The sequence below is a fragment of the Castanea sativa genome, chromosome 12, assembly GCF_040712315.1.
Source record: "Castanea sativa cultivar Marrone di Chiusa Pesio chromosome 12, ASM4071231v1".
In the NCBI taxonomy this organism is placed as follows: Eukaryota; Viridiplantae; Streptophyta; class Magnoliopsida; order Fagales; family Fagaceae; genus Castanea; species Castanea sativa.
Genome location: NC_134024.1, coordinates 34,473,755 through 34,483,071, shown reverse-complemented (window position 1 = coordinate 34,483,071; position 9,317 = coordinate 34,473,755). Strand labels below are relative to the sequence as shown.

General features: G+C 37.7%; 1 long non-coding RNA gene across 1 annotated transcript; it reads right to left on the bottom strand.

Annotated features, from left to right (window-relative positions):
* Positions 1–480: 480 nt before the first annotated feature.
* LOC142618858 (uncharacterized) lies at positions 481–9,014 on the bottom strand. Its single transcript, XR_012841360.1, has 2 exons — positions 8,573–9,014; positions 481–1,027 (listed from the first exon to the last, which is right to left on the bottom strand). It is a non-coding gene; the product is annotated as an uncharacterized LOC142618858 (long non-coding RNA).
* Positions 9,015–9,317: the final 303 nt, after the last annotated feature.

Below are 9,317 nucleotides of genomic sequence, written 5' to 3'. Positions count from 1 at the left end.
ATTGGCATCTCTTTGCATCCTCAAATTTTTGATGGGAGCTTCTTGAAACTTCAAGATTTTGTTGGCATTTCCTTGCATCTTCAAAGTCTTGATAGGGACTCATTGCATCTTCTTGTTGGCATCTCTGAAATCTTGATGTCTGGCTATAGTGTTATGCACCCTTGATGTATGAACTATGTTGCCTCTGAAAATTGGTGCTAATGTAGCTTTATTATAAAGGCCAATATTGGTGCAATTTCAATACGAGTGCAAGTGCTAATGTGGAGTGTTGACGTGGCTTCATGGCAAAGATGAATGTTGACGTGGCTTCATGGCTAAGATGAGCATTGGCATGACAAAGATTAATGTTGGCAGGGCTACGATGCGAATGAAGTGTTGACGTGGCTTCATGGCAAAGATAAATATTGGCATGGCTTCAATGCAAATAAAGTGTCGAGGCAACTTTATGGCAAAAGAAGAGTGCTAGTGTAGCTTTATCACAAAGGCAAATGATGGTGTGACTTCATAGCAGATGCAAGTGTTGGTGCCACTTCATGACAAAGATAAGTGGTGACACGTTTTCAATGCAAAGAAAAATACGGATACAAATTCATTGTAAAGGCAAGTGTTAATATGGCTTCAGTACAAGGACAAATGCTGGTGCGGCTTCATGGTAAAGACTTTTGATGTGGCTACGTTGCAAAGACTTTTGATGTGGCTACGTTGCAAAGATTCTTGATATGACTGCGTTGCAAAGACAAATGTTGGTGTGGCTTAATTGCCAACACCAGTGCCAGTACGACTTCAAAGACGAGTATTGGCAATAGCATTACTGCCTAGCTAAATATCCTTATGGAAACGTTGTTGCAAAGATGAATATCACTAAAAGATTGTTGATGCAAGAAAAGAATGTAACAACATGAAGGCATACGTCACTGCAAGAACGTTGCTATCAATGAAATACAAAGCCACCAAATGAAGGCAAACACTTCTATGAGAACGTCAACGTAATGTTTGATGTCAAAACCCAAAGATCTAGGAAACTGTGCTGCAAAACAAAAACAAGCAACAACAAAAAAAATTGTCAGGAAAAAGATCTCATGGCACGTATTAAAAAGAAAATCTTGAAAACAGGAGAAGAAAGATGAAGGTTGAGCATGTGTCTCAGTGATGAATGAAGGCAATAGCATGACTTTATATAGAAAATTTTTGAAATAACGAATGAAAAGAAAAAAAAAGAGTAGTCAAGCCATTAAATGCTGCCACCAAACAGATATTGTTTGAAGTTGAACTTTGCAACTCAAATGCACTCAAAGTCAAAAAAAAAAAAAAAAAATACTACACTAAGTACCCATCATGTTGTCAAAAAAAAAAAAAAAAATTGCGCCAGAGCTTAGAAAATGCTTATAGGTCTGCAAAGAGTACACATATCATCTAGGCCGCATAGTGTTCAAAGTGATAATGCTACCAACCTTGAGAACAGTAAGAGACAATTGGTGATTAACCAATCTACCCGAGTTGTCAACACTGTCAGAGCCGCCGAAGACCATAAATCCAAAAAAAAACGACACCACAGGAGTCTTCTACAGCCTTTAATTTGCCAAACCTGGAAATTTCAGGCCTAGATGCCTAGCCATAGGCCAACACGCGCCGCCACAAGCTCGCGATGACCAATGGCTTGGCCCCTCAAAAGTGTACAAATCCAGACTTTATTTCACAAAAATAACACTACCACTCAATCCAACGACCCCAGATCAACAAAACCCAAAATTCTCGAGACCAAAAAAGCTACCACGCTCCTCCACACGCCGCCAGAAAAGCCGGCATTTAGAGCCTCAGTATCACGCGCCAACACACGCCACAATCACCTCCACGCGCTCACACGTGCCGGTACTTCTCTCACGTGCGTACACGCGCCATATGTCGACATGCCCTCCAGTGCTATGACGTCATTGATGACGTCATCCTCCACTAACCAGTTTGACCCGGACCGACCTGGAAATCTGACCAGGATCCTGACTGCCTGAAAAAAAAATGCTTTGACGAGTTTGGACCTTTGACTTTGACCAAAAAGTCAAAATTTTCAAAACAGGCCTATCCCACTCAGTTTTTCGTGTACTTTCCAATTTTGGGATTTGTTTTTTCAACCGAGACTCGAAAATTGCACAACAATCCAATTTCTAGAAAGTTGACTTTTGCACAAATCTTGACCAAAAGTCAAAATTTTCAAGAAGGACCTGTCTTGACCGATTTTTCGCGTACGTTCCAATTTTGGCGTCTATTTATTCATTTGAGAATCCAAAATTGCTCAAATAGTGTGATTCTACAACTGTTGGCTTTGATGTGAACTTTGACCAAGAATCAAGATGTCTGAGTAAAGCTTGTCCTATTCAGATTTTCACAAAGATTCTAATTTTGAAATCTGCGTATTTGTTTTGGACTTGGAAACCACCAATCTGACCCACTTCTCTGAAGTACTAGCAGTGTCCAAAATTTAAGCTCTTAAGATCAGAATTTGAGATCCATCCATTTGGTCTAGATTCCCTCAAGATTATCCTCCAGACTTCATCAAGGCTTCCCTTTCAAAGAACAGATGAACTGTCACAAGTGTGTCTTGAACTTGAAAATGCATTGGGTCAGTACTCCAGCCTACCATTCCCGTTCGATGCCTACCAGTCTCCGACCTACCATTCCCATTCGGTGCCTACCGTTCTCATCCACCATTCTCACCAAAAAGTCTCATCCGCCATTCTCAACTACCCAACTACCGTTCTTCATCTCTCCGCTATAAATAGAAGGGTCGGATTCATCGAAAACTCATAAAGAATAACACACTGAATCATGAAATGAAGATTTGCTTCTTTCAAATTTTCAATTCCTCCTTCTCACAACCATTTCTAACTATGGCCTCATCATTCTCAACACCTAGCAACCAAAATCGCTTCATAATCAATTTGAAATCAACCCCCTCATGGTTCAGTAGAAACCCTTCTCATAACATCATCGCTGTTTTAGGATCCAAAAAAATTTTGTTTCCCTACTTAATGACCACATTTGTTCATAAAGTTACTCATAACAAGGTTTGTATCGTCGTTCTATGCTTCCTTAGACTTGGTTGGCCAAGAAATCTAAGTCCAGCAGAGACACCTGTTCCTGAGATCAGGGCTTCCATAGTCTCTCTCCAACTGCTTGGCCTCCCATCAGAAGCAGCAGTTCAGAACAAACAACAACTTGGCTGGTTTCTAAAATCAGGATCACAAGTTAGCTCCACCTTTCATTTTTTTGTGCTTTTCCAACAAGTGGCATTAGGTGAAGGTGGTGAAAAGTGTTGGGATATCCTACAAATTGTCTCCCATCCAACACTTACAATGACCTCCAAGGTACCAGCTCATCAGAAATTAGCCTTTGGTGTCGGTGAATAGTCGTCAAAGCCTCATTCCATGTTTCCACCAACGTGGGGCCCAAAGGTCATCATTGCTGGTACCTCAAAACACACTTTCTGCAATTACTCCAACTTAAGATCAGCTTGAAGAATTTCAGAAAATATACTTCTGAAATTACTTCAATTTAATGTCTGTCAGCATGGTCTAGTTACAAGGTGCATTCAATGACTTGCTGCCAGACCTCATTCAGCATGCAGTCAGTCCCGCATCCCAAGGTGTACTTCCTAGAAACATCTACACCAGAGAGTCCCCAACGTACAGGGCCAACACCATGGTGTCATATGTTTCACTCATTCACTTCATCTTCATTTCTATCTTCTTCACCACCAACATCAGCATACCCAGAATCCATAAGCTTCTGAAATTACCTCAACTTAAACTGAGTGATACAATAACACATGCACATTCAACCACTCTCCCACATGTTCTCTCTATGATCCGAAGTATATCCTTCAGATATAACTTCATCAGAAGTTCTTAAAAATGGGAGTCTAGCCCCATAGCTCTGCATGCTGTACCCAGCCAACATCTTTGCCTCTTCTCCATCTTCTACCCCCTATGATCTCCACTAACGATCCAAAATACTCTTCTGAAATTACCTCAGCTTAACCTCTACTGAAATGATTCAATCTTGCAAGTACATCCAAATTCTTGCAAATAACTTTCAGCCTCACCAACCCACTCCAGGTACCATGGAACACTCTTTTGAAATTACTTCGACTTAACCTCTGCTGAGAAACTCGATCATATGAGTACATTCAAATACTCGCAGACCCATTCTCAGTCTCATTAAAGCCTTTCATATGGGTGGGTCTACTCTTCTGAAATTACTTCATCTTGCTAAAAGCTCCACCACCTTCAAATACTTCACTTGAAAAGTCAAGTATAAAAATCCATTTTCAAGACTCATTCACTCACCACACTCCAAACTGTGTGCATGAACGAGTCTCGAAAGGGCATTTGTAGAGAGGAAAAATTTTCGACCTATCACAAGCTAACACATCATAATATCAAGTTCACAAACTACGACAAATTACAAAGCACCACGTACTATTGCTAGGTTTTGCTATCACTATTCAGAAACGAATGGAAACTTGTCAAGTGTCATTGAAATATAGGCATGAAACGCATCAACATGTGTAAGCGATGACATAAGCAGCCCTGCACCTGTAATTGATGACACAAGTAATCCGGTACGTGTAAGCGATGACATAAGTGGAACAATCAAGCTGTGACATGTGTCACCAATCAGACTCCGCCACGTGTCGCTCACCCACGCCCAAACTCCTATAGATAGAAACTTTCCTAAAACATTTAAAGGGGACACCAAGCCATCTAGAACACAAGCAGCATCAAAGAAGATTCAGAAGCACTCAGAAGTACAAAAGCTCTGCTGGAATCAAGCCCTGAAGCCTCCAGGAACTTCAAGAACTTCAACCTCAAATACAAAAAACATTCGAAGCAGAATCATCCAAACTACTTGTCTAGATCTTAAAGGTCACTGGAATCATGCTCAAAAGCCTCCAGAAACCTCAACAAACCATAAATCAGCGAAGCTCTAAGGATTCAAGCCTCAAAAGCCCCGAAGAACTTCCACCACAAACCTTCAGAAAAGAAGAACGCACGAAGAGCACGAAGAACACGAAGAACGTGAAGAACAAAGAATTTCTAACAAGCTCATAGCCAAAGATTCATTGTAATTCCGTTTCAAAGATCTTTGATCCATTCCTCAGCCAAATTGAAAGATATCTTGTGTTCGAATCAAAATCACATCACCATAATCCCAATCAACAAATCTTTCAAGGAGATCGAATCAGGGGATCTCTCTTTTGTAATCACGGATAATTGTACCATACATTCATCAATACAAATTCGCATTTGTGAAACTATTTTACTTGTTTGATTTATTTCGAACTAAGAAATTTAATCGTCCACAACCCTCTTTATCTTAATTGCATCGCACAAAATCAACTTCAATTGAGCCAAGTGCCTGTGTGTAAACCTCCTAAAAACATATTTTTTAAGAAAACATATTTTTTAAGAAAACATACAAAACAATCATAATATTCATTAATCTCATATAGCTAAGTGTAGTCAATGTATCAGGTGAGTTGCTTAAGTAATATAAAATATGCGGCATGGTAGCAATTTTTGAAAACTGATCTAAAAAAACTGAATAAATTTGTGTTTTGAGAATACATTTTCCCTCTTAAAACTTTTTTGGCAATGTGTTTCCATTTTGTTTTCAAGTGCTGGAATTACATTTCAAAAACACGCTTTTCCCAAATCCAAACAGACGTTTAAGGTTCTATTTTCTAAGCAACCAAAAAGAGGGAAAACAAATTTGAAAACATCTTATCCATCAATATTAACAACAAGGCTCCAAATTCACCTCCAAAACCAACAAATTTCATAACTTCATACCAATCATCATCGCTATAACACACAGAATGCAATCATTTCCCAGCCAAAATTTTGCTTTCTTAGAGACCAAACAAAACCCCAAAAAAAGTTTAAAAATTAAAAATTTACCTATCAGTTAAACACTCAATTTTGGGGCAAATATTGGTAAAAGAGGATGAGGAACCCTTCAACCACAACAACCAAATAGAACTATCCAAGCTATCAAAAAACTGAGCAAGAATCTCATACCTACACATAGAACAAATAAATACCCAAAAACATTAATTAAAAGCTAAAACAAATAAAACAATCAAATCACCGTATAAACCAAAAAAGTTCATACTTTTCGGGTAGCTTAGTGGGCTGGGGGAGAGGTTTCTTGGACTTGTGGGGGCTCGGGGATTTCTGGGAAGGTTGGCCCCCTGGATTGGATCTGCCTTCTGGCTGAGGAGTTGGGGCGGAGGGCTCAAGTGACAAACATTGAAGCAGTAGACTCTATGGCAGCATCATTAACGATTTTGTAAGATATGTCTAGTTGCTTTCATATCTGTGACATAAGAGTGCAATTAGGGGGTTGTGGAATTTATGGTTATAAACAAAAGATAAGTTTGTTGACATAAGAGTGGGAAAAAATAAGGCATTATCCTGATTTGATTGAAAGTGAATTGTTATAAATTGTGAAATCAAATTGATTTATGTATTCTACTGCATAATTGATCTAGTAGTGGGTTCTATTATTCTCCTTTATGCTTCCTGTTAATGGTTTTGTCCTTTTCTCTTCTTTTTGTTTTGTTTTTTTGTTTTTGTTTTTTTTTTTGGCAATTGTCTTGCAATGTATTATGTATATATTCCTATGGACACTGACAAAAATTTATACATGTTTTAACCAAGTTATGAGTTGCCATTAACAAAAAAAAAAAAAAAAAAACTTTAAAGATCAAACTTTCCCTTAAAAAAAAAAAAAGTAAAATCTCAATACACATAAGTATATCAAATGGACAAGTGCCAAGTGCCAACCAAACCTGTCAACATAGAATATACACACAATAGAGTCAACGTATAACCAAAATATTTTTCAATCAAATACCATATTTTTTTTCTAAGATAAAAATACCATTTAAAAAAAAAAAAAGAAGTGAAAATTCACTGGCATGGCATAGTTGCAATTTTGCTTCCCATTCGCATTTAAGCGTGTGAAGTTCAAACTTTTTGGACAACAAAAAAAGAAAGAATAGAAATGCGCCTTTATCTCTCTCCCTCCCTCCCTCCCTTTTTTATTGTTCAGAATAGAAATTGAGCTCGTCTTCGTCTTCGTCTTTGTCTTCTTGGTTGTTGTGAGTGGGAATGGCGGGAAAGGGTATGATTGGTGGAGAAAGTAGAGGGAGAGCCTGGGATTGAGTGCGGGTGCGCATGTGCGGAGGCGAGTGGGATTGCAAGTGGGAGAGAAGGAGAGAGTTGCAGAGGCCATGGATGAGTCAATGTGTGTGTGAGTTCTACTGTTAAAAGATACTGAACAATAAAAAAGGGAGGGAGGGAGGGAGGTAAAGGCGCTTTTCTATTTTTTCTTTTTTTGTTGTCCAAAAAGTTTGAACTTCACGCGCTTAAATGCGAATGGGAAGCAAAATTGCGACTATGCCATGCCATTGAATTTTTCACATTTTCTTTTTCTTTTTTTTAAATGGTACTTTTATCTTAGAAAAAAAATATGGTATTTTATTGAAAAATATTTTGGTTATACATTGACTCTATTGTGTGTATATTCTACGTTGACACTTGATAGTACAGGTTTTGTCGGCACTTGGCACTTGTCCATTTGATATACTTATGTGTATTGGGATTGTAATTTTTTTTTTTTTTTAAGGGAAAGTTTGATCTTTTTTTTTTTTTTAGAAGGTTGAAGATATTTATTTGGTTTGAGTTTTTCTTTTTTTTTTTGGTTAATGGCAACTCATAAGCTGGTTAAAACATGTATAAAGTTTTGTCAGTGTCCATAGGAATATATACATAATACATTGCAAGACAATTGCCAAAAAAAAAAAAAAAACAAAAAGAAGAGAAAAGGACAAAACCATTAACAGGAAGCATAAAGGAGAATAATAGAACCCAGTACTAGATCAATTATGCAATAGAATACATAAATCAATCTGATTTTACAATTTATAACAATTCACTTTCAATCAAATCAGGATAATGCCTTATTCTTTCCCACTCTTATGTCAACAAACTTATTTTTTGTTTATAACCAGAAATTCCACAACCCCTAATTGCACTCTTATGTCACAGATATGAAAGCAACCAGACATATCTGAAACCTCAATTATCCAATTATAGATACGACACAACAACAAAAAAAAAGAAAAAAGAAAAAAACCCTTAAATTCAAACCTAATTACAATAAAGCATCCATTGCTTCCATTCACAATAACATCACGAAACTGCCAATTAATCTGCGCGATTGACCATTCTGTCATCCCAAGAATACTTAAAATAACACCAAATCCTCCTAAAATTTTCCTACTTAAACCTTGTACAAAGCTGAGAAATTCTGATAAGCCAAACAGTCTTCTACAAGAAACCCTAATCCCAATAAACCCATTCTTCATACGACAAGTTCTTTCACATAATTCAACAAAAATACAATCTCACACACGCACACAGAAAATTGACAACACACATAATAACTCAGACTGCCAAAAACAAAGAACATTCTAGAAATCCCCAAAAAAAAATTATTTTAAAGAACGTACCGGTTCGAAGCGAGAGATATCGGCGGACATAGAATCCGAGACGCGATGTACATCACGAAACCTCGGAGACGAAGAAGAAGAAGAAGAAGAAGAAGAAGAAGAGGAAGAGGGTTGCGCCACGTCAGCAGAAGAAGCAACGCATAGATGGTGGTAATTCACGGCCAGCACCATCTTCTGGGTCGGTGGCTTGTAATTCATATCGGCCACCGCCACCATCTTTTGGCTCAGTATCATATCCAACAACGGCGTTGTTTTCGTTTTCGTTTTCGTTTTCGTCTTCGTCTTCGTAGTCTTGTTGTTGTTTGAAGCTAGGGTTTTTTTTCTTTGATTCTCAGAGAAACAAAAACAATTTGGGGGATTTGTTGAATGAAGAACTAAGAGAGAGTCTGTAGAAAATAGGTGTTTGTGAGTGTTGTTGTTGTGGGTTTATAAATACTAGAGAAAGCAGAGACCTGGTTGGAGTTGAAGAGTAATACCGACTATGCTAACTGACACGTGTGTATTTTGAGTTCTCTTTAACTCTGATGGGATTTTTAAGGGGTGTGCTCGACACGTGAATGCGTGGAATGTGAGCTCTTTTGTTTTTTAATTAATATATATATAAAAACAAAAATATATTATATAATATACTTTTTTTAATGGGTGTACTTTTTTTAATTTTATTTTAAAAAAATTGACAGGTTAAAATTTTCTCCATCTGCCAATAACTGCCGACGATATGTTGCAAAATTGGCCATATTATAAA